General features: G+C 30.4%; 1 protein-coding gene across 2 annotated transcripts in view; it reads right to left on the bottom strand.

Moving 5' to 3' along the window:
• The window catches only part of LOC142320863 (E3 ubiquitin-protein ligase TRIM71-like), a 101,450-nt gene that overhangs the window by 33,728 nt on the left and 40,870 nt on the right, over nt 1-26,852 (bottom strand). The window contains exon 3 of one of the 2 annotated variants that reach the window (XR_012755497.1): nt 22,130-22,181. The exons of the other annotated variant lie outside the window; for it this stretch is intronic. The gene's annotated coding sequence lies outside the window, so the exon portion shown is untranslated. Of the gene's footprint in view, nt 1-22,129; nt 22,182-26,852 lie in introns of those variants that run through there. 2 annotated transcript variants of the gene reach the window in all.

The raw sequence follows: 26,852 nt of genomic DNA, 5'->3' as shown, positions 1-26,852 counted from the left end.
GTGTTTTCAAGATTTTTTCGGACTTTTACCAAGTAACTTGGTAAATGTTAGAATTTACCGGTAAAACTTCAGATTTTTCGGGGTTTTACCGTAACATATATATAAATTTTTAATTATGTATACTGTATATATATATATATATATATATATATATATATCAGTATACATAATACATATACAGTATACATAATTAAAAATTTAAATTATCTTAGAGAAATAATATAGCATAATACCCTTTCTGAACCCTTTTTTCTATTTAGCCTACGGAACCACCATAAGGTATTATTTCAGAGGATTTCGAAATTAGATTTGATTTGCAATGACGAGTTCACCACTAGACCAACCCAGTGTGTGGAAAGATCCAACTCACAAATGAAAGCAAATAAAATCGAACTAGCCTTTAACTAAAAAAAAAGCATATGTAACAAAAAATTCCTTTTTTTAACACAGAATTAAGACACTAACTTTAACATAGAACCAGAATGGAAAAAATTAAAAAAAAGATTTTAGTATCTAAATGTATGCAAAACTAATCAAAATATTTTAAAAGCTTTTAGAAGCACAAGCTTTTACACATACTTAACAAAAATGGAGGAAATATGTGAACAAAAAAATTTTCAATTGTCTTTTTGAATTAAAAACTAAAAATAACTGGTTTCAAGAAATAACAAAATCTAAAGAAATTAAATATTTATTACAGAAGAAATTTTGAACTGAAATTTTTTGATAAATAAGATAAAATTTCAAGAGTTTCCTGAAAACTCTTGAAAAAAACAGCAGAAAAAAGAAGAAAATTTTTCAAAAGAGGCGAAGTTATTCAAAAAATAAAAGAGTTCTGGCAGAAAAGAAACAAAATGCAAAGTTGGTTTTTTAAAGCAATCCGTAAATATTCCAGATGAAAAAATGCTTTCAAGGCCTGTCAATAAAAATAAGAATTTATTCGCCGCAATCGATGTACTGAAGCGAGACAATATTCCAACCAATAAATCGGTGGAAAAGGTTTAGTTAAAACAAGTTTCTACAGACGTAACCCAAAATGATATTTTTAAACCTATTTTCAAAAACGGTATAAAAAACTTTTGATATGGACGGACTTTGTAAGAAAATGGTTTGACTTTTTGGTAATTTGACAATAATTTTTACTTTGCTTATGCAAAAACACGCTGTTTACTTTAGAGTCACTATGAAAAAGGAAAAAGACGATAAAAAACCATTTTTTGTTATTTTTTTCCTGAAGGAAATTTAGTACGTAGTACAGATTAATAATTCGTGGTCTTCTAGCTCAAGGACATTCCGATGTCGTATACTAAATTTGAAATTAATTTTTTCAAGTACGGTTGTAACAAAAATCAAAATAATTTATTTTTTTTTAATCTAATTTTGTTAAATTTCTAGGAAGCGACATCGTTTAAAATATTCGTTCTCAAATTGGCCGATAACGCCCCCTTGCGTGCGCTGGAGGCCTTAAGGAGGGGTGATAGAAGCCCCACAAAAAATTGGTGGCTTCAGGCGGTTTAGGAAGGCGATTGCTGATTAAAAAAAGACAAAAATAAGTTTTCCTGATATTTCGAACTAAAATTTACCTACTACACTAGTATAAAAAATTAAAGGGATACCTATGTTTTATGATAAAAAATGATTGTATTCAAACTACTTTAACTTTGCAACCAAGAAAGAGACTTAAAAAAAAAGAAAATTAAAGCTTCAATATTCTACTTTTTGACACTATACTTCAGATTTCAAAAAACATCAAATAAAAAAAAATTCAGTGAGAAGAAAAGTTTTAAAAAATTGTAAGTTTTCTTCGTGTTTGATCGAGCACATGGTGGAAACGAACATTTTTCAGTAAACTGCATTAAAATCGTTTAAAAGCTTCAGACTTTAGCTTTAATTTCTTTTTTTATGTCTTTCTACGATTTTTCTGAACCGAAATATTCCACTTTAAAGAGAAAAGGCCACTTTTGTCTTTAATGCTGCGTATCTTCCGATCTAAGTAACGTATTTATACGTACAGATAAATATTCAAAAATACTTCCAAATATGATTAAATATGCGTTTTAATTGCGCTAGAAAATGTTTGATTGTCAATGTGAGTGATGGGCGAAAAAGTTTGAGAATCAATGGTTTAAAACTTTAAACCAGATTTGAATGATATCTAAAAAAAACCACAAATTAAGGAAACTGAAATTTGTTATTTCTTAAAATAATTATTTTACAGGTAATGCAAACTGATAAAATATCCAGAAATTCCTTCAGTTATCACTTTCTTTCCTGTAAACTGGAAGAAAAACCTTTGTCAAAATTATGAAAAATATTAACGACACATTGCTGAGTTTGCATTTACATTTTTTTTTTTTTAAATTTATATCTTATGTAATTAAATGTTTGCATAAAACAGAGTCTGAATTTACGGGGTCATAAGCTTATTATCCCCAAGATAAAGATTTTAAACACCACTTGTAACTTCCCTGATATCCCCGAAATTGACTCCTATAAAATGAAGTATTGATGATATTCACAAGTTTTCCCAAAATGCGATCTACCCCTTTCAGAAAAAAATTAAAAGACCATATAGGAAAACTATATAAATAAATATAACTATAGTTATATATACTATATAACTAAATTCAGGCCATCCACAGATCTCTAGCCCCCAACTCCAATTAACAAAAACTGAAGTATTGTGGCATTCAAACTTTAGATTTTCAAAATGTGTCATATCTTTAAACAAAAAATAACTCAAAGAAGAAAACAGATCTATGACTTCTTGCTCCTTAAAGGGCTCATACCTCAATCAAACCTCGTTTAATTAAAAAAATCCCTTTCGGGACGCCGGAAGGCGGAGGTAGATTTCACCGGTGCTAAATAGGGGATAAAAAAGATTTCCGCCTTAAATAAAGAAAAACTTCAAATTTACTCAATACGACAATGGTTGCATGTGAAAAAAGTTTCAAATGTTTGGCATACGACAAGCACCATCTTCTTACAATTCCAGCAACATTTTAGTCATCCCTTGCCGTAAGGATTGGTCATATTTGTTTCAAACAAAAGTTTTAGGTAATGTTTAGAGGACTAACGACCACTTTAAACAGATTCGTTACTGTGTCTATTACGGGATGTATGATTTTTTGGCTTTGAAACTCCATTTTTTCCACCCTCTGGGTCAATGATTCGTGATATCAAAAAACTTTACTTGAATAAGTTTTAGGCCCTTACCCAAAGAATAGTAGGAAGTTTAAATGAATTCGATATTTTAATTAATATGAAGGTTCTAGCGATATTTTGTTTTTTCAAAAATGCCCCCACCCCCATTTCCATCCCAAGGTCCGATCTTGCTCATTAACGAACTCGACCGAGATTTTGGGTCGTTATATTTTATGTATCAATTTGAAAGTGATTGGCGCGCAAAATTACGGTAATTATCGTGTCACAAGAAAGTGATATATATATATATATATAAACTTTTAAACTAACGGTGTTTTAGGGTCTGTGAGATGTGAAACGCGAAGATATGTCGAAATTTTCCCGAAGTCGAATCATGTTACCCATTACAATAGGTAAGGTTAACGGTTACGGTTTACAATATAATAATTACGGTACGGTTACAATAGGTAGCTTTCTTATGAAATCTACCTAATAAACATGAAATATAGCGAAATTCAAACTTTTCTAATGTGTTATATCATAAGAAATGTCCCATTCCCTGTAGTTTCCTCACCTGACAAAAGTTAATAAGATAAGTGTAGAATAATTCGTAATGTTATGCTTAATAAGCTAATGAATGGAGAAGATATTGTGCGCTTCGTAGAGGCCCAAAGGATTCATTGGCTTAAACACATTGAAAGAAGGAATATTGATACGACGCCAAAAATAATATTCAAGGGATAGTTGTTCGGCAGAAGAAGGAAGGGTCAACTCAGGAAACTACGGTTAGATGAGGTAAAACAGGATTTGGCTGTGTTGGGACGGAATAGTTGGACGTGAATGGTGTCGGGGGAGCTATCGTCGAAGAGACCTAAGCTAATAAAAGGCTTGCCAAATAATGAGAAAGGTGTGTCCAAGAAGTCGAGGTGTTTTCACGAGCCTCCAGCCACTCAGTTAACGTAAATTGGAATTAGCGATATTCAAGTGTTATTTTTAAAATTTACTTTAAAAAAATTAAATAGCGTTGCAGTTACCATAAAATTTAATAAATTGAGAAAATTAATAATCGTAATTTGTTTACGATTATTATGTGTACATGTTCCAATCAACACTGTTTTTTTCATGTCTTATATTGTTCATATGAAAAACCCATTGATACAAGCCTATTTTATACTGTTACTAATTACTTATTTTCTAATCAACCTTCCTCCACCGCAGGGTAAGATTTTAATAAAATTTGCCCAGGAAATTAATAATAAAAATAACTGAAATGAGAATCTAACAAAAAGCTATTTATAGGAGGGCATTCACGATGTTATAATTTTATTAATGATCCTTTCTATGCAAAATAAACGTTACAAATTTATTTTTTATATCCTGGTATTTGGTCTTAAACATTTTTCTTTATGAATCGTGAACTCCTGTTAATAAACATATAAAGAATCTCTCACTTGTATCCAACTCAAAAAGAATCATAAAATTAAAATAAATATAATTTAATAACTGTGTGTGTATTTGTGCGTACGTTCACACACACGCGCGCGCATTACAGTACACAGTTTGTATTAAGACAATATAGTTGAAAGAAAAACATTATTAATATGAAGTTAAAGCGCAGCTAACCAACCAACCGCTGCTGAGCGATAACAAAAGAAACAGAACAAACTAGTTACGTAATAAAGCATATCTAAAAACTATTAATTATCTACTTAAAACGCACAATGGGTATTATTATAAACACTATAAAATTAAGCCATTCCGAACGCGCACACGAACAAATACACGCAATGAAACGCCTTAATAAACATATGTTTGTGCATGCGCGTACTGTATAGCAACGATACAGAGTAACATTATTTGCAGTGTAATCAGCTAAATTAAGTACACAATACAAATAACGAAGAACCTCTTAATCTTTTACGCAATAAAATCAATAAATAAGTAAATTATTTAATATTAAAGAATACTTTATTTCAAATATTAACAAATTAAACAATTTAACTTTCAAATATTACTAGAAATATATCTGAAAATAAATAAAAAAATTGAATTGATCGTTATACATTTTAATCTACTTTCTACGAGGGCTCTTGGCAGGATACATAATGATCAATTAATGAAAACAGGCGGAGCGTAATTTTTTTCAATAGCAGTTTGATAAATTGAGTTACAAATCGACTCCTGGCCACAATAACAATTTTCAAACACATTTTGTTTTACACGTAAAAAAAATTGAAATGTTTATCTCCAGCTTTATTAATTAATTTTTTTTTTAAATTGCCATATCGATGTAAATGGAGTGAATGTACATGTGTGTAGCTCTTTTAATCAAGTTGTCATATATCTCTTCGCAGAATTTTAATAAAAGCGTAAAAAAAATGAGTTCGTAAATTAACTCTCATGATTTTATACATGTAAAAACGTGTACATGTGTAAAAAATTAACAAGTGTACTCTGAATATCGATAAAAATGGTCCTGGTTAAAATTTAGTAGTAAAAAATCTAACTGTATAAATTAATCAACAGTATATATACATATACGTACAGATGAATTTTGGAAAAGCTCGAATATGCAGCGTTTCGGAAAATTCTTTTCATTTCTTATAGGTTTCTCTTCCAGCAAAAAAAAAAAAAAAAAAAAAAAAAAAAAAACACGAAAATTTCATACAACCATAGGCCACGAAACGCTTTGTTTTTTAATTACGGTTAGTAAAACATTTCTTGTGATTTCTGGTATAAAGGTCAAACAAATAATATTGAACTAAAACTCTACGGACACAAATTATTGGCCAAAATTAGTGGCTGAATATGGGATCTAGCATAAAAAAAAAATCATATACACAAATATGAACTGTATCTGCAGCAGTATCAGAGAAAATTATAATTAAACTTAAAAATTGGAAGCAGAATTTTTTTTAACTTTGGGGTAAACTTACTTCACTGAATTGGCAATTACCAAATAAAATTTAAATCAGACTTTAGTATAGCTTGTTTATTTGTAAAAGTTATCGAGATAAATGTTTAATTTAAAAAAAAAAAACAAATTTACAAGAACTTAACAAGTAGATATGGTTTAAAAATTTATGATTTAGTATTCTGACTTAAATAATTCACACGTAACTAAAAGTGCGAACTAAACTGTTGTTGTTAAAGGATGCCAAAATACACAATGCGCGCGCGCAAACACGCATTATTTAAAGGAAAATTCCAGTAATAGCCTAAATGATGAACTACGTATTATAGTGATCTATCGCTCAATTGTTACGTAATAAGCTAATATGTGTAATATAATTAATATTGTTTAATAAAGTAATATATACAAGGCTAAAATAAAATATATTGAAATTAGAGCACGAAAAAAATTAGAAAAGATTTAAAAACGACTGAATTACCAAAACAAAAGAAAGCCAAAATAAAAAAGAGAAATATACTGAACAAAAATATTTCCAAATATTATTTAATTCTTTCCCATTATATTTATTTAATAAAATTTGTACCCAACGAGTAAATCACATAATAAGATTTTTCCAAAGTAACCCTTCTCCACGACCACTTTAGTTTGAAATAGAAAAAAAACAACTTTCAAGGAAAGTTGTTCTAATATAATTTACTGACTGTTGAAATCTTTTGTTAAAATATATCCTAAGCGGATAGAATAAAAAACAGTTTTCACCAAAGTAAAAAAGGGTTTAATTTTTTGTCGTTTAACTTTTTTTTAATGTTAAAACCATGGTTTTGAATAAGCTTGTTTTTCGCTAAGAGTAAGTGGCAAAGTTAAAGACATTGAACACATAACTAAAATTTCATTCGGTTTTTTAAATTGTTTGTTGTCTAGTTAAAAAAGTTCATTCTGAAAATTTAATTGAATAAATTTTATCGTCCATCTATAATTCTGACAAAAATATAAACAGGCATAAATCTAGATAACGGGCACAAATTTAAATAACTGTTTTTTAATGCAGTTCTGTACGAAAAACAAAGATTATATGAAAAAATTGTAACCTTAGAAATTTACGGAGTTGAATTTAATTATATTTACAGTACAAAAAAGGTATTTACTAGATAAAAGGAAAAGTTACTGTATATTATACATCTAAAGATGAAAATTTAAAAAAATTTTACATTTTTTATTACATTTCTAATAAATTTCTAGAACAGTTTTTGAAGAGACATGTGCGTAATTTCAAACAATTTTTATTTTTTACATTCAAGAAAATGAACTTTCTGTTTTATTCTTTCATATCGTACACCAACTAATACGCAATGCGAGAATAGTTTGACTTTTTTTTTCATGAAAATCTAATACAGCAGTTGAAGGGGAATGGAAATACACCCAAACATATACACCCTTTCAGTTCCGTAATGGAATAAAAATATTTACTGTAAAATGAATAATTAATTTTTTTTTGAAAGAACAATCACCTTTACATTTTTTATAATACTAGTAATAAAAACTGAAAAAAGGTATACCGAATTTCATCGTAATCTACCAGATTGTCAGATGAAAAATATTACGAAATTCAAATTTAAATTAAGAATTAAATATATACGAGGTCTGTAAATAAAGTAATGAGACTGGTTCAGAAAAACATTTTATTTACAATTTAATTATGCATGGACTCTTATCGCCTTCGAAATAGTTCCCTTGGGAAGCCACGCAACACTTCAAACGGTTTTCCCACTTTTCATAGCAGTGTTGGAACTCAGAAATAGGAATATCCTTCATATGGTCGACTACATTTTAAAAATATTTTCTACTGTTCAAAAATGGTGTTCGTTGAGGTATTTTTTAAAAGTCTGGAACAGGAAAAAATCACAAGAACTCAAGTCAGACGAATAAGGTGGTTGAGGAACCACAACAATGTTTTCTTTGGCAAAAACTCATTAATTGAGAGCGCAGTGTGACAAGATGCATTGTCATGATGTAGCATCCAATTGTGTTTGATGGTTGGTCTCACGCGGGCAACTCTTTTCCGCAGTCTTTCAAGAATTTCTAGGTAAACATATTGATTTACAGTCTGTTCTGTAGGCAAGAACTCCTTATGGATAATGCCATTACTATCGAAGAAACAAATTAGCATGGTTTTGATTTTTGAGTTGCCCATTTTTGGTTTACTGGGATGTGGTGAGTTTGAAGTGTGCCACTCCTTGTTCTGGCATTTTGTTTCTGGGTAGTACTCAAATATCCAAGATTCATCACCAGTAATAACATTTTTTTTGGAAAATCAGGATCAGTTTCAATTCGCCCTAGAAGATCACGGCACACTTCCACCCAGTTGTTTTTCTGTTCAACAGTGACACTTTTTGGGACCGATTATGTACAAACTTTTTTCATGTCCAATTCATTTGTCAAAATTTTATGGACTGCGGTACGGTTCAAATTCAATTGTTCTGCAATCATTCTGACAGTTAATCGCCGATCACACCGTATCAAGTCTCTGATTCGCTCAACACTATCGTCACTTTTTGACGTTATCGGTCTTCCAGAGCGTGGATCGTCCGTAACCGATTCCTGGCCATCTGAAAATGCTTTAAATCACCTAAAGATCTGGGCTTTTGACAGAACGTCATCTCCATACACCCTTTTCAATTTTGAAAAAGTTTCAGTAGCATTCTCAAAGATTTTAACACAAAACTTGATTGTAAAACTTTGCTCATAATTAGTATCACTCATTTTTGTAACGCACTACCAAAACTCATTTCACGAAAAGTTTGTTTACGTCTCACGTGGCAACAATAGACTAAAAATATTAATACCTAATATAAATCAGCTGTTCATATAATTATATATTTACTAACAACTTTACAGTAATACCACTTTGGCTGCCAAAAAAAAAAAAAAACCAGTACCATTACTTTATTTACAGACCTCGTATATACACATCGCAGGTATTTTTATAGTTAACTAGGTTTTAAAATGTTCCCTGTTCAAACCTACCTAACAAGATTCATAGACAACATCAAAAGTATTAACAACTAAATGTATAAATTCTTCCCTTAAAACAAGGATAGAAAAAAAATACACTTACAGAGAAAATTAAGAAAATATAGTGTGAAAGGACAATTAACATTCAATGAAGAAAAAATAAAGAGAATAAATGTTTTTAGATTGAATAATAGACAGTTGTTTACTAGGAATGAGGGCTGAATATAGAAATAATGCCACACCAAACATAGAAACAGATATAGGCCTACATACATACGCACAACTGCAGGTTTCCTACTTCACAATATTAGAAACAACGTTTAACAAAGAATAGCTACATTTTTACATAAAAATAATAATTACATTAAAATACGAGCATAATTAATGTAAAAATATACAATGTTAATGTTATTAAATTACAAGGTAAATAAATAGACAATAATCAAATATTAGTGTATTACATGAAAAATAAAAATATATAGATATGAATTAAAGCCACGTATAATTTAAAAAAAAAATTTTTTTTTAAATTGGTAAGACTGCTAAATTAATTTACCAAGAAATAAAATTGTTGCATGGAATGAAAATTTAAGTAAAATAATTGATTATAAACACATATTTTTACGTGTAAAGAATCAAAACTATTTTTGGAGTTCTAATTAATTAAGAGTTCTTAAAATTCTAAACGGTGTTATTAAATCTAATTAAAAATAATACTAATAAATCTATATAAATATGAAGAAGTCATACCAGACACGTATTTTTATCGTTAACAATGTTTTAAAATGTGTATGTAATATGTAACCGTAAAACGAACGAAAATAGCTATAATTATAATAGACAAGAAATAAATAAAGAGTAGTATTTATTTAAATCAAACAACACAACTTTAAATCATTTCAAAATAATTCATAGTATATATGAACTAAATTTAAATTAGTAAGAGAACAAAAACATTATTAAAAATGAAAATAAGTTCAAACAATTTTTACAAACTTTTATCTCAATCTATGCATATTACATCTCAAAGTATAACAGTCACAGCTGTAGATGACCAAACACGAATATGTCACTTCCAAAATAATGGTATTCTTGAAAATGGTATTTTCAAGAATAACAAGCATCCATTGCTAGGCTTACTAAGAAGAATAAAAACCATAATAAGAACAAAGGACCATTCTTATTGTCTTCTTCATTGAATCTAAAAGTTTGTTGTACGTCAACACTCTAAAAGCTAAATGAAATGGAAATAATCTTTAACCCGGTGATTCCTTGCGGATTGAATGTAGTGAACACTGCAGTCAGAGAAAGCAATCTTTGTTAGTGCCACTCGTACCTGAGATTCTTCAAATGCATCAGTCATAAAAACTGTAATGTAACTTATTGTATGAGAAACAAAGCATTATAGACAATGCTTTTATTAATCAAGATACTATATTTCAATGGGTAGCACTGTACTACAAAAGTTGTTCCAAAAATAATGTTTATCAGGATTTAAAGAAAATTTATTTGAACACCAATTCAAGTTAACTGCCCTTCAGTATAAACCCCCAGGTTTAATGCATATTCGCCAACAGTCTGGAAGCTTTTCGATTCCTGTCCGAAGACGATAGTTGTTGAGATGTCAAATTTCCTGGGTAACAACATCTGATAACTCTTTCACTGTTAAATCGAATCCCTCGCAGTGATTCGTTTAGAAAGAGGTCATGTCCGGCGGACTTAAATCAAGGTTATATGGTGGATGATGAAGCGTTTCCCGAGAATAATCGATGAAAATATCAACTATAGAACTGGCAATACGTGGGTATTCGGAACTCGAATTGTCATTTACACTACTCTCCATTTCTTCTGGACAGTTTTAGAATTTTCAGTTGCAAAACCTTCCGAATGAACTTTCTGTAGAAAGTACCAGTCACGCTAACAATACCTGTAATTCTGTAATTATCAATAATACCCTTTTATCAGTAACTGAAAATCATCATTAGGTTTACTTTTGACTGCACGCAACAACATTTCTTTGATCTCGGAAGTTGAATCTTCAAAACACTGCTTTGCGAATTCAAGTTTAGATTCAATAACACGTGTCTATGTTTCATAAATAGTAATTTTCCATTCAAAATCTGCTCGCCTTCCCTTTCATAACATGCAAGCAGTTCTCGTGCAATTTTGAGACGAGTCGGTTTTCAGTTGGTAATAAAGTACCCATCACACTGCGATTTTTTTTGTGCAAATATTCCGTTAAAATACAATATACTATAGTTTTTGCCATTCCATTTCGTATTCCATTTTTCTCATTGTCATGCAACGGTCTTTGTCGATCACAGTGGTAACAATAGCGATGATGTGTTGTCTCTATCAATAAACGGTTGGCCAGAGTTTGGTTTATCTGCTGTACTTCTCTCCCTCAACTTTTTATGCCAACATTGTATGGTGCCCTGCAATCTATAATACCATCACCCCTCGCTTCTCGTTACGTCTGATAAATTACTGGCACGGTACTGCCTCTTAAAGTTTCGATTTTGATGTACGCAACCCTTATGCGAATTTTGTTATGCGACCAGATTTTATTTCTGCCTCTTTGAACTGCACTGACATCGTTACACACTTAGTAAACTCCAAACAATTTATATGTTCTGTTTCGTGACACTTCAGGCTATCACTATCGATTGCCACGAATCGATCCGTGTGTGTTTTTTCACGCATGCGCACAGTGCATTACTTTGGGTCAACCCTCGCAGTTCGGTTAGAAATATGTTCTAACCGAAATATCTATCGAGCACTATGAGATATGTAAAAGAAACATAGTTGTATCGTTTTTATGCAGAATGCTAACGTTTTACCTAAACAAAAGCAGTGTGAATCTGGTGACGAAATGGTATTGAGCGTAAGTGATGATCGTGAAACGGAAATGTAGTGAGTGTCGTGTAAATGTGCAGTTGTATGTTACTAATACATGAAGAAGTAATGTTTTGTTTTCATGTCAGTAAAGAAGTTTGAGGCGTAGAATAGATATTTGTTTTTCATTTAGCACAAAATATCCATTACTAAAAGGCTGATTAGAAATATAAAACTATTCTAAAATAAAGTCTGGTGGGAATTCGTATTATAAAATTAGTAGTGGACGGCTAACGAAATTTAATCGAAAATTGTCACTCAAAACAATAATCTTTTAGGGGTCTTTTTTATCTTATTTAGCAGAATTGGCAGTTGGCTTATTCATTTATTTATTACTCTTTTTTATATAAATAGATTATTCCGTGGTCCATTTCCTTTTTTTTTATAATTAGATAATTTAAAAAATGTTTTAAGTATAACAAAAAGGGGAATAAATGTATGCTGATGACAGATGATTTCCATTTTTACTAGTTCAACAACTGGTGTTGGATTTGTGTGATCGGTTTGGAATGATGAGTAGAGAGGGGAGTGTTGTTATGGAATGGTTTGTATGAGAGGAAAAGTACTATAGTATTAATGTGGTGCGGTGCATTAAATCCCATCTATTTCATCCTTCATTCTACTGTACTACTAAATGTGATGTGCTGCGCTGCTCTGATGCTTATTGTAATATATTCTGTCTGCCAGATCGCTTGGTAGACCACTTCTCTAAAGAACAGCCTAAACTATATTCAGTCTCTAGTAGACTATGCATAATGTATATGGCGTGTTAAGATCTTTAATTGAACTGGAAACCATGATATTATTATTGATTGTTTTTTTTTTCCAACAGCTATTCTATATTTCAGTCATTTACTGGTACAGATGTGGTTATGTGTAACTGATACAAACGCCCGTTCGCCAAAGTTGTAGATATTTGCCTAACTTGTGTATAAGGAAAACAATAAAAATTATAGTATAGTGTTTACGAATATTTCAGGAGGGCCGTGAACAAAGATAAGCTTTTATATTCCACGTTTCGAAATTAATTAATTTCTTGCAAAATAAAAGAAGTTTGGTTATGTAGAATATATATCTTAGAATAAAGACTTTTGTGTAAAGTGTAGCGCTTTACGGGATAGAAATACGATGAACAAATAGGAACAACAAAAGAAAATAACGGAAGTGTTACAAGAGGATGTTAAAAGTTAACTGTGTTGATGGTAAAAATGAAATTGAGAAATAATAAGAAGAAGAGAAAAGAAATTTGAGTAGAATTTGTAAGAAATGAACTTGCTTGGCAGGCAGTATTAAAAATGTCAAAGTTTATTTAATTTGGTGAAAAAAACATGTAGAAGGCAAAAACTGTAGAAAAAGATTGAGATTAAAAAATGTATGTGTATATGTTACGGTAAATTTGATTTATCTATTGATTATGCATAAATACCGGTTAATATGCATAATCGCCTGCAATGTTGGTTGGAGAATAACGTATATAATTTGTTAATTAGACGATATTAGCGTTACCCACCGGGTTGGTCTACTGGTGAACGTGTCTTCCCAAATCAGCTGATTTGGGAAGACGTTTCCAGCGTTCAAGTCCTAGTAAAGTCAGTAATTTTTGTATGGATTTGAATGAATACTAGATAATGGCTATCGGTGTTCTTTGGTGTTTGGGTTTCAATTAACCACACATCCCAGGAATGGTAATGGTCGCACTGAGATTGTACAAGACTACACTTCATTTACAGTCATACATATCATCCTCTGAAGTATTATCTGAACGGTAATTACCGGAGGCTTAACAGGAAAAAGAAAGAAGGAAAGACGATATTAGCGAGCGTAGGTTATGTTTGGTTAGGTTATGTTGATACAGCCACCGTTTAGTGGTGAACGCATCTTCCCAAATCAGCTGATTTGGAAGTCCAGAGTTCCAGCGTTCAGGTCCTAGTAAAGTCAGCTATTTTTACACTGATTTGAATACTAGAACGTGGATACCAGTGTTCTTTGGTGGTTGGGTTTCAATTAACCACACATCTCAGGAGTAGTCGAACTGAGACTGTACAGGACTACATTTACCACTCATACATATCATTCTCTGAATTAATATCTGAACATAATTACCGGAGGCTAAAAACAGGAAAAAGAAGAGACGATATTAGCGAGCGTAGGTGTTATGTTGATATATGTACGATTCGTCAGTACTCTGAATCAACATAATTTAACCAAACATAAACTACGCTCAGTTCGCTCGGTAACCTCAACTAATTAACAATAATATTTTGATTATTCAAATAATAAATTTTGTAATTACTGCTTATAGTCGAGTTGTTATTTTAATGTATAAGATGACCGGTTTATTTAATAAATTGCTATACATTTATTAAATTCTCCAAAATTGTAGGCGATTATACATATTAATGGGTAATTATACATAATCATCGGATTAATCAAATTTATCGTAACATATATATAGATAGATTAATTTTTTTGTCATCAGTATAAGTGAATATAGCGTCAAATTAGTCTCCTATATTTGAATATAATTAAACAAATATAACAGATACTATTTCAGGATGTACTAAATTAGTCAGCGAATAATTTGGCGCTATATTCACTTAGACTGATGACAAAAAATTAATCTACCACGTCACACCTCAGAATAATCAATCAGTGCGCACCTATCATTTTTTATAACCATGTTCTATATCATGATCACAATACTACAACAATTCTAGTACAACTACACCTGAAAGTGGTGCAGCCATTCTCAGAAATAAAACTTAATTCAGTGCCAATCTTTTTATAGAAAACCCCCAATTTTTCTGCTATATTTATATTTATGAATATAATAAATATATTCGTTAGTTGGCACATCAATATAATACCTTACAAATCTATTTAAATATACAAAGGATGAACTGAGTAAAGATCTATTCAAACATATCAGAGCAAACATAACTATTAACATACATCTGTTTATTTGTAATGAAAAAAATAAACCTGTTTGCTCATTGTTCCGACAATGAATTAGCAATCATAATCGTAATTCTTGATGAAGAATAAAAGAGTTGTAAGAAAAGAATGAGCGTGGTTAAAAAGAGAGGTTGAAGGAAAGTCTACTACAGTTTTCAAACAACTTTTATTGTTGAAGAAGATAAAGTTTGGAGTAATTTAAAATGCCTGGTTAAACATTCAATTTATTACTAACTAAAACAGAACCTCTTCTGAAAAAAAAAACAACAAGATACGAACTGGAGACGAGCGATACCGCCGAGGGAGCGAGTAATTGTTTATTTAAGGTAAGGGAAATTAATATTTTTGAATATTCATAATTATGAAGTTAAATTTTAAACTCATCTGTGCTAGCACGGAATGTCATACACATAATTATAATTTAGGAAATGAGGTTTCTATTGAACCACTAGTTTACAATTATTTCCCCTTTTCTACAACATTAAATGCTTCAAATATTATCCTTATTGAACTTATAAAATCTCCACTTCCCAAATCGAGTGACTGTGTTATGAGAATTAAGGTGCGTTGTATTCTTAAAAAGAAAAAATGAAAAGTAAAACTATCCGAATCACGATCGTTGCTTGAACTCGTCGTAGAATTATTATATAGGGATTGCATACAGGTTTTGTGGTTCAATAGATTATTGGACTATGCCGGTATTTTTATTGTTGGCAAAACCTCTTTCCCCTTTATGACTTACATCCATGTAGTTTTCATTTCCTTAATTGTTAATTACAGTATATCGCTGCACTTGTTCAATCAATTGTTCATTATTAATAATTATTAATTGTATTTCGAACGAAATAAAATAGAGTATATAATAATTTCAGATGATAATAATACTTAAAAAAGGAAAATTATCTAGAAAAACGAACACAACTTAAACAAAAAATATCATCGCTAACACATAATATTATGACAATGAAAACAGAAAAATATTGTTGGTAAATAATTTATTTTCACTGTATGCACACGGAGTTGCTATGGTCTGGTACTGTTACGGGCCAGTTTGAATGTGAGGTAACGATATTTTTTATTAATGACCCTGGTGTACTTAAGAACACGTCATTGTTGTGTCTGAATAGACCATCTTATATATATATATATATATATATATATATATATATATATAAATTGAATGTTTGTTTATCCCGTATGCGTTGCTATACAATTCATCCGATTACGATGAAACTTTTGTGAGTTGTGCGCACGCCCGGAAAGGTTTCTGAATTAGTTTGGACCCGCTAGGTGGCGCTGGGATGGAGATATTACGAAAGATTTCATTTATGGTCAGATTTGGCTCATATTAAGAATATATTTTAGTTACGTGAAAAGAAATATATTTGCGAAAAATAGACCCGCTAGGTGGCGCTGGGGTTGAGATATTACGAAAAAGTTTATTTATGGACCGATTTGGCTCATATTCAGAATGTATATTAGTTATGTGAAAAGAAAAACTTTTGTAAAAACTATACGCTAGGTGGCGCCGGTGTCGAGATATTTACGAAACAAAGAAAGAAATTTTACAGACTTTCTTCTTCTATAGATATAAAAGGCAATGTTCGTATGTGTGTCCGATATAGACTAAAAAACTACTGAACTGATTTGACGCGCAGGAGAAAAGAAAAAATAGAGAATAGTAAAAAGGGAAATAGAGAAAAAGTGAAAGGTTAAATTTTGTGAAGTTCAGTAATGTTCAATTTAATCTACGAGAACATATATACTCAAATGTAGCAATAGCGAAGTATTGCCGGGTCTGCTAGTAAATTTATAAAAATTAGACTGACACAAAGAAAAAGAAAGAACTTTCATGCAAAAAATAAGTCTGCTATTATCAAATAATAATTTAAGAATTAGGTAGTTGTTCTTAAAACTTTTTGAATGAAGTGTAGCCTTTTATGATAGTAAACCACAAACAATAAGAAAAATACTAAGGAGAAAAATAAAGGCCTTTGAAACAGAATAATATTGAAAATTAAGCGGGTTAAAATAATTCGAAATAAAAACATCTTAAGAGGTGAAAAGTATTTAAATTTGCTGTAGGATTGAAAAAAAGAGATGAGCTGGAATGGTGAACCATTTATTAAGATGTTCAGGCTTAGTTAATTTGGTAGTAGATGGAAATGCTGAAGATAAAAACTGTAGAGGAAGACAAAGAAGAATGGAATATATAAAATAGAGAATTGAAAATTTAGGATCTAGTAAATACGTATGTCGAATTTAAAAGATTCGATACCACCTAGCGTATAGCTTTTGCAAAAGTTTTTCTTTTCACATAACTAATATATATTCTGAATATGAGCCAAATCGGTCCATAAATGAAATTTTACTAAATATCTCAACCCCAGCGCCACCTAGCGGGTCCATTTTTCGCAAATATATTTCTTTTCACGTAACTAAAATATGCTCTTAATATGAGCCAAATCTGACCATAAATGAAATTTTCGTTATACACACAGAACAGAAAGTAATGAAAAATAGCGCCAAAGAAATTAACTTTTAGAGTTCAAAAAAAAATATCTAAAAATACCCCAGTATAAAATTTTCATAAATTTGTTGTCCTTTGACATGTATAACACCACTGTCAGTATCTTACCATCTCAGTCAGCAATCCTTCAAATCCCTATCAGGCATGGCATTATTCATACGTTACAAAATTCTATTTCCATATTCTTCTCTGTAAAGCTCCAGTGAATTAATTCATCAAGCAAAAATTTTTTTTAAAAACGCAGAAAAAAAAATAGCAAATCAATTTACTTTTTATGCTCAGATTAAAATAAGAAGCCGAAAATAATTTATAATGTGAAACGTAATAAAAGTAGGACAATGGGACAGTAGGGAAGAATTCATTCTCTGAGGATAATTGATGTTGATTATAAAACCAGTCTATATTACAAACAAGGTTGAAGGTGTCACTGTAGGGATGAAATATCAACTGTATTTCAGTTGGCTAGGCGTATTTATGTAGCAATATATTTGAATTAATGATTAGTAAAGAAAGCAAAGAGACCAGTTTATTGTTCGCTTTAGCTAGCAAAAGAAAGCCTGGCATGGCTTGTCCGTTATTCTTTGAAAGTGAATAATATCATATTCGGAAATAAGTAATCTCATGACTGGTTCCCTATAACCGTTATCGTTAAAGTTCGCGGCGGGCGCGCACACACACAATGAATATTACTGATCAAAATTTTAAAAAGATTTCCTGAATTCTAATTTATTAAAATTTTTAATTTATTATAAAGTTCTGATTTTTAATAAAATAAAGTTACGTGGAACAAAGTGGAGATACTTTGTTATTTTAGTAGACATGTATAAAAATGTAACGAATTGCAATGAACTTCCTCTAAAGATTTAATGTCTCTTTTCATTTAACATCGATTAACTTAGCCCTATTTTCCATTATACTTAACTACAGAAGCAAAATTTACAATGAAACGTTGATGGCAACCTCTCTTAAAATTTATTCTGCCCTCTGAAATATTTCACAAAAAATTTATCCGTAATGGATAAGTTACACAACCCTTTTCACCCAGAGCAGTTTCAAAATATTATAAAGGAATTAATTATAGAGGAATTAAATAACGAAAAATTCTTTTAATATTTATTAATTTTTGTAAATTTAAATCAAGTCTATATTTCAATTAGATATAATAAATTTATCCTGAAATTTGTATAAAACAGATTGTGTGTCATGTACAGATGAATAAACAATAAAAAAAAATAAATCGAAATAAATATGCTTTAATTTTGTTTGAAACACTATTATGAAAAAAAAATAATTCTCAGCCAGGTAAAATAACTTCAAATACCAAAATATAAGGAATACATAAATTAAATTGTTAACGGAAACTGGTGACGTTATAGGTTATTGTTTTATAATAATTGAAGCAAGAGGGAAAATATAGAAATGATTTTGTATGTGGTACATGTCTTCCTCATGTGCACACCCTCATACGTGTAATAATTCATTTAATAAAAAAAAAAGTTACGCTATTTATCACAAGTAGTATTTATTTTATTTCGTTTCTCAGGCAACTACAGGAAGATTCTCCAATCGCAGTCATTGATGCAAGATTAATATTTGTTTCGTGTTAAATTGACAAGCCTGACTGGGATTTGAATCTTTTTTTTTTTTTTTTAACCTCCGGGTCTACCGTTAGGTATTGATTCAGAGGATGAGATGAATGATTTGTAGCGTGTGTGAAAATGCCAAGCCACACCGGGATTTGAACCCGGGACCTCCGGATGAAAGGCCGAGACGCTACCACTCGCGCCACAGAGGCCGAAAGGGATTTGAATCTAGGGCCCATCGGATGAAAAGCAGTGACACAACGATCCCGTTCAGGAGATGGGCACTTTAAGTAAATACTTCCTTACTTTTTTAAACTATTCAATATTTTAAATAAATTCTACATTTTCAATCTTTTTAAATTAATATTTAACAAACTTTTCTGTTAATGATAACTTTATTCAATTACTGTCTTAAAAAGTTACTACAATTTCGATAATGACCTGAAAAAATTAATCTTCTCCCGGCCATATCTTCTTATCAACCATAAAAAAAAAATTGAAAACATCTACTAGTTTCTAAAATAGAAATTCTCATTATTCGGGCGTATTTGAGGGTCTCCAAAAGTTGTTGAGATTCTCATTGCTTTTTTTTTTTTGAAGAGCAATAAACGTTTTCACGTTATCAATGCCCGGAAAAAAACTTATAACAAAACAGACACTAAAACTACATTAAGACTAAAATATTTAAAACAAAAAACTTACAATCTCTACCACAGCTAATATACTAAAAAATTACTAATAACTGCAGTTACAGATGAAATCTTAAAAAAATAATGCTTTATTTAAAAAGAAAATATATATAAAGCTATGTAAAATACTAACACGACGAAGAGATAATAACAATCTTCTAAATCGTCATTGTCTAGATTTGGTGAACCTTTATGGGCAATTTTAATTTACAACGTAACGCCGCATAACGCATTCAATCCACAAGGATGTGGCACACAGTGAAGCGGCAGTCGCATCGTACGCATAGTTGCGTTATCTGCTGACATCAGATACTCGTGAACAACTCCAGCAGAGGACTACTTCCTCTCGGCAAACGCTTCTGCATGAAGTCTTATGGTAACAGTACTTTTGATGTATCGGAGTTTATTACACTGTAGCAGTCCGGTCGGTCACCTTCCCGCTTTGTTCGAAGGTGTGTTTTATACAATTAATAAAATCGGAAGTAGTAACACGCGTGGTGAAGGACTGTTGAGGGTTAACTACATGCGGCTTTAGCAGCGCAATCTGCACATTCATTTCCCGGAATTCTCACATGGCAAGGGATCGAGCAAAAACTCACTTGTGTGTTGCGATGGTTCAACTCGGTGATTATATTATAGATTTCGGTAAAAATAGGATGTTTAGAATACAAATCTTTTAAAGCTTACAATGCGCTTCACTATTCGTTACAAATAAGGATATAATGGTATTTTGGGTTAATGATATTCAAAGCCTTATTGATAGCGTATAGTTTACCAGTAAAGACTTGCAATATTAGGTAGACCAAACATACAGGTTCTGTCATAAACAAAAAATGCGTATCCAACGGTATCATTCTGTTTTGACCTATCTGTGTATACTGCTGTGTCTGGATTTATTTTGGAGAAATTGATGAAACTTGCTGAAAGACAAAAAAATGTTGTATTGTATTGTATTGTAAGATCAAAATTAAAATTTATGGCGTTGATTCTCCACGGAGGATATGAACCTCTGTTCATAACTAAATCTAACTAATTCCTATTAGTTTCAAAAGTAGATGTATCAAAATTAAGAATGTGCATTAAATAACGGGTAGGAATACCTACAGGTGCAGTTTAACGTGGATGGTCCTTTATAAATGAGGATTGGAAAAGACTGCTTTATAAACCGGATGATTCGGTTATCCGTTAAGACGGGCAAAATAAGATGCTAGAAGCTGGTCCCGTCTATTCCAAAGTATGGCTCACGAAAGTCAACAAGTATGCTTGCTACAAGGCTTGATCTAAAGGCACATGTAGCAAGACCAAGTAAAACGTGATTTATAGCACCCAGAATATTAAACGCGGTATGACGCGCTGAAGAGAAGGCGACAATCATAATCTAATAATAACTAAGGAAATAATAATAATAAAATAACATACAATCGCAACATACATGATCGACCCCAATTTGTTGCTGCTAAGACTCGCAGCATATCTAGAAGTTTGGGACATTCGATTTTAATTATTTGATGTGTTTGATCCATGTAATACGGCTGTCAAAAAAACCTAAAAGTTGGCTTTTTTTGAGAAAAACTTGTGGAATGAAAGAGTCTTGCAGGCGAGAAAAGACTACACATTTGATTTACAGATTCTTATTGTGGAAAAAATGTTTAATTCTCTTTTTAAAATACGGATCATATTTAAATAAAAAAAAACCGTACGAAAGAGAATTTAAAAGAATCTAACGCTATTCCCAGTAATTACTCGCAGGTTAGCAGTACACATTCTTAAATGATTTTTTTGAAATATATTTATATTTATTTTATATTTCTTTCAACCATAATTCAGATGATTGATTTGAAGCAATTCTCTATTTCTTACACAAAATACTTATTACATTCTACACTCACAATAAATTACAATATGCCTCAATATATAACCTTTGTCTTTCCCTATATTTTTTTATTTTAACAATTCCTTTCAGTACTAAATTAAGTTGGATATGTACATCGACCAACAACTACGTCGTTCTTTAACTAACATTCACACACAAACTTCATTTTTATATAATTTGTCTTAAAAAGTCTACATTTTGAAATTTATTAACCTAACTGATTTTCAAAACTCTCCTTTTTTCAAAATAACAACATATTTCAAAAGCCTCTATAACAGTTTGCCTTTCTAAGAGTTCCCTCTTGTCTGCTAGCACAACCTTTCATGTTTCCCTGACAAATAAATCGTATATATTTATGTGTGCAGGGAGAACACACGCTTCCTTTCAAGACTGTTTTGGCTCTTTATTTTTTTGCTATTTTCTCTCTGAAAATTCCTAAAGTAAAATTTAAATAAAATGTTTATTTAAGTCAATAATATATAAATATGTTTTACTAACTGTAGGAGTTAAACAACTGACTGTTGTTGTTCACAGGATATTTCGCGTCATCTTCTTTTTTCATTTTGTTATTGGTTGTTTTACACTGCTGTAAATAAAAGAATAAACGTTAAAAAAATAAATAAAAATATATATGTATGTATTAAAAAAATAATAAAAACAAAAAACAAAAAAACAAGTAAATGTGAATAATAGTGTAAAAAAATCCGATTACGGGTTGCATAATTTTCCAGGCTTTGCCCTTGACAGATTTTCATTTTAAATATGCCACAGCGGTTTTTAATTTAAATGACGTTTAATTGTGCAGTATTTAGTAAAAAAAAATATGGGTCACATAATTTGATCCTACTGATCAAATGAATTTTATACCTTACAAATTATGCAGTATTTATTAAAAATATATTTTAGTAAAAAAAAATCAAAATTCTTTGTAAAAACTTTAGATCCAGTTGACCTACGCAATTAGGTGAAGTTTTTTCATCAAAATGATATTGTATTTAGAGTATTAATAATAATTGCTAGTTAATATAATATAATTACTTAAAATAAAAAATTAAAATTTTTAGGAAATAATTTGGGTCCTATTTACCCCTTTGAGCGACAGCTACCTCATGTAGGGTCTTTAATTTACACTGCAAAAAGAAAAATTGCAAAAAACAAAAAGTATGACGTATAATATCAACCAAATTTTTTTTAAAGATTATAAAGATAACATATGTTCAAAAACATCTTTCATATGGCCTCCAGGGTCTTTGCTTGACGTAGACAAACAAAATTTTGACTGGCTCTTTCGCCCAAATCAGATTCCACTAAAAACCCGTCGTATATTTGCTTTCAAGTCATCAATCGTTAGTGGTTTGTTGTTATAAATTTGTGACTTAATATAACCACAGAGAAAAAGATCAAAGGGAGTCAAAACACACGATCTAGATGGCCAATTGACATTACCATTTCGTGGAATCATCGAATCACCAAACTTTTGACGCAATTACTGAATTGTTTCAGCAGCTTTGTAACGTGCAGCACCATCCTGTTGAAACCACATATCATTCAAATCAAAATTTTCCGAATTCGCAAACAAAAAATCACGAATCATAGCTCGATAGCGTTCACCGTTTACTGTAACAGCATTCCTTTGCTCATTTTCGAATAAAACTGGCCCAATGATCACAATAGTCTAAAATCTACACAAAAGAGCAACTGTTTTCGGATGTAATGGTCGCTGTTGAACCCATTTGTGGATTGGAAAAATCCTAATTACGAAAATTTTGCTTGTTTATAAAACCTTAAAGCCAAAAATGAGCATCAATCTAAAAAAAAAAAAAAATGAAAATTTAGTTCCACTTAGGGCTGCTCTACAGTCCAATCAGAAAAACACATACGCAAAGAATAGTCCCGTGGATTTACTTCTTGAGTTAGTTGAAACTTATATGGGTGTAGACAAAGATATTCACGTAAAAATCGTCATATCGTTAAAGAACGGCCCAGTTCTTGTAAACGTTGTGAAATCGATAAATTTCGTTTTTCACGAACACTAGCACTTACAGCAATAATATTCTTGTGTCCTACCATTTCTTTTGTGAATTAGTGTTTCAACATCGAGTTGAGAAAAAGTATCTTCGAAATTTTTAACCAACCGATGAATTGCGTTTTTGTTTGGGCGATTATGCACATCATAGATATCGCGAAGTGCACGATTCGTAGCTGTAACAGATTCAATATTTTGATAATAGATTTTTATGATTTGTAAATATTGAGGAATGTAGCGTTCCATGATGATTTTCATTAACTACTAAAAATAAATTACGCTAGAAGAATAAAAAAAAAAAATCAACGCTGCCACCACAATCTGTCAATTTTTTTGCGCTGAATTTGAAAAAAAAACCATATAATATTTTTAATAACAGCCACAACTTTAAAGTAGATTAAGTTATAAAAAAAATTTTAAATTGTTTTTAAATTCTTCAGTTGGATCTCGTAGGACATCCTTTTGTAAAACGTTCTTTGTCATCATCTACATTAATTCTAGATGCAGTTGGATTTTCAATCTTGAAAATTAAAGTTTAAATAAAATTGAAATTTTAAGTACGCTCCTCTATATATAGCCAAATTACTGCCACATTTCAGCTTTTTTTTTGTTCAACGGATTTTCAAGATGTGGGGAAAACTATTTGGAAATAAAATTAAATATCCCTCACATCCTAAATCCTATTGATTAAAACTTGGAATTTTACATAATTTAATGAGTATTTTCATCGTACTGAAACTTAATCTTTTACGATCGCTATACAAAAATTCAGATGGGGAAAATTACTCATTCTTTTTTTTTAATTATGTCCAAAATTTAATACAATCATACCACATATAGAGAAATTTTTTGAGCCATTTTCGAAATATTTTTATGGTGAGCAACACCGGAAATATTAAGCAAAACACACGCCAACATATGTAAGTACGTACATCTTTCAGAAATGTCTAAAACTTATTTTGTATTTTTCGAACAAGAACGTCTTGAAACGTCGATATTTGCAAAAACTTCAATACCCAACTTTTTGCTAAATCGCTATTCTATTCTTTTATACATTGCTATTGCAGTAGCAATAGAACTATAGCCGGGAGAGAAAAATATATAAAAAAACTCTCGGCAGGAAAACGTCTAAAAAAGTATAATAACGGCTAATTGATGTTACATGGCTTGATATACCAGATGTTTTTGCCGTGTAATTCAAATGAAAGACCAAGATTTTAAAATTTAGCTGGAGTGAGTACAATTACGTTAATTTTATTTTTTGAAGAAGCTCCCATTTTTATCGCTACTCGATTTTTGATATCTTTCTGTAAATTAAAAAAAAATATTGTTATTGACATAATACGAGAAGTAATAACAAATACGAAATAAAATTTTCTTTAAACGTTTCATACCAATGTCGGGTGTAAAACTTTTAAAATTTATTAATTAAATTAACAACAGAAGAAAAACCGTAAAAAGAAAAAAAGTACTTAGGAATATATAAAAATTAAATTTTGGAGCGTATGAAAAATGCCACGCCAGACACGGATTCGAACCCAGAATTCTTGGAAAAACAATATGTTACCACCACTCCACGAAGATCAACTAAATGTATAATAAATAATTTTATTTCTTAACTATCCTCTGATTTAAGAAATCAGGAAATAACTCTGATACAGGAAATACAGCAAATAACTGTAATTAATTTGTTTTTTGTATTGTAGATGAAATCAACAAAATTGTGAAGAACCAGTATCTATATATATATATATATATATATAATGGAAATGTTACATTATGCAAATTTTAATTGTAACGATTGAAATCGTATACATGAAAAAAAATTTAAGAAGTAAACATATTTCTGTGTTCCCCAATATATAAATAAAAATTGAAAGACGCTGAACGATCGTGATTTCATGTTCCATAATTGAATTTTAGTGAATTGTTTCTTGCAGAATGATCGAACTTTGAATCATAAAGTTTTAAATTCCTAATAACATATACAATAATATTTAAACAAGTATTTGTTTTATTACATAAAATAATTCAAATACATTAAAGTATATTCGAATAATTTAACAGATTTTTCAGTTTATATTTATTTATTTTGTATTAAAAAAAAGTAATGGTCATGCTTTAGTTCGGGTGAACAATAAAATTTTGGCAAAGAATACGCTCCAAAGAGAGGGAATATTGATCGTTAGGAAAAACATAGAATATTAAATTGAAAAACGGGAGCTAACGGACCTCTTCTTTTACCCTACTTTTATATATTTAAAAAAAATCATTTTTATGAAATTTAAATTAAAGCTTGGTTATAATACACAGGATTCAATTCATGGTTAGGTTTTGAGATTCCCTATATCTTACGCATATTTCATAAATTAGATTAAAACTGACGAAAGTCCTTCAAAATTATTTAGGATTCCCTTCTATAAAAATAAATAAATAATTTAAAATTTAAAGTGACTACTATTATAAAATAATTCGCAGTCTGGAGAACTTTATGAAACTTCACCTGCTGCAAAATATCTTCTATACATCGATATATTCTGAGGTAAATCAATGAACATAAAAAAATTAATTTATGTAAAATTAAATTGTACGCAATACGAAATAATTAGCTTTTTGTAATATTAAACATGAGCGCATTTCTTTAATGGAGTTTATACAACCTTAAATCAATAAATGCTCATAAAAATCGTCTCGTCTCATCAGAGCAAAATTTATCTGTTTAACTCACAAACTTATCGTAAAATGCAATATTTTCTAATAATCTGTACTTACGGAACTTCTTTATTAAATCTAATAAACAACCTTTATTCTTTCTTCATTAGCGACATCAGATTTCCTAAGAATATTGAAAGACCACTAAACAGTTTGTACTTCTGCAATAAATTTTTTACTGCAGATTGATTCTTCTTGAAACAACACAGTGAATGTATTCGGATATGTTCTAAGCCATGTAATAAAAGCAGTACATCTACATAGTAGCCACAAAGTCCATTTCCTTAATCTAACATTTCCGTTATCTGAAACTATACCTAAACTGCATTTGATAGGATCATACTTGTTTGAAAGAAGTATTAAAAGTATTTAATTTTATATATTAATTTGCTTTAAAATTATTTATTCCTCAGATCTGATTGATCGTTCTGGAATTAACTGGAATTTTAACAAAAATGGAGCTCCGGCTCATTATGCTGGGAGGGACTTTAGAATATTTTGAAGGGTAGTGCTTCGGTA

The sequence above is a fragment of the Lycorma delicatula genome, chromosome 3, assembly GCF_047948215.1.
Source record: "Lycorma delicatula isolate Av1 chromosome 3, ASM4794821v1, whole genome shotgun sequence".
Classification (NCBI taxonomy): Eukaryota; Metazoa; Arthropoda; class Insecta; order Hemiptera; family Fulgoridae; genus Lycorma; species Lycorma delicatula.
The sequence above is the reverse complement of the archived record's forward strand: the minus strand, read 5'-3'. Positions and strand labels throughout refer to the sequence as shown.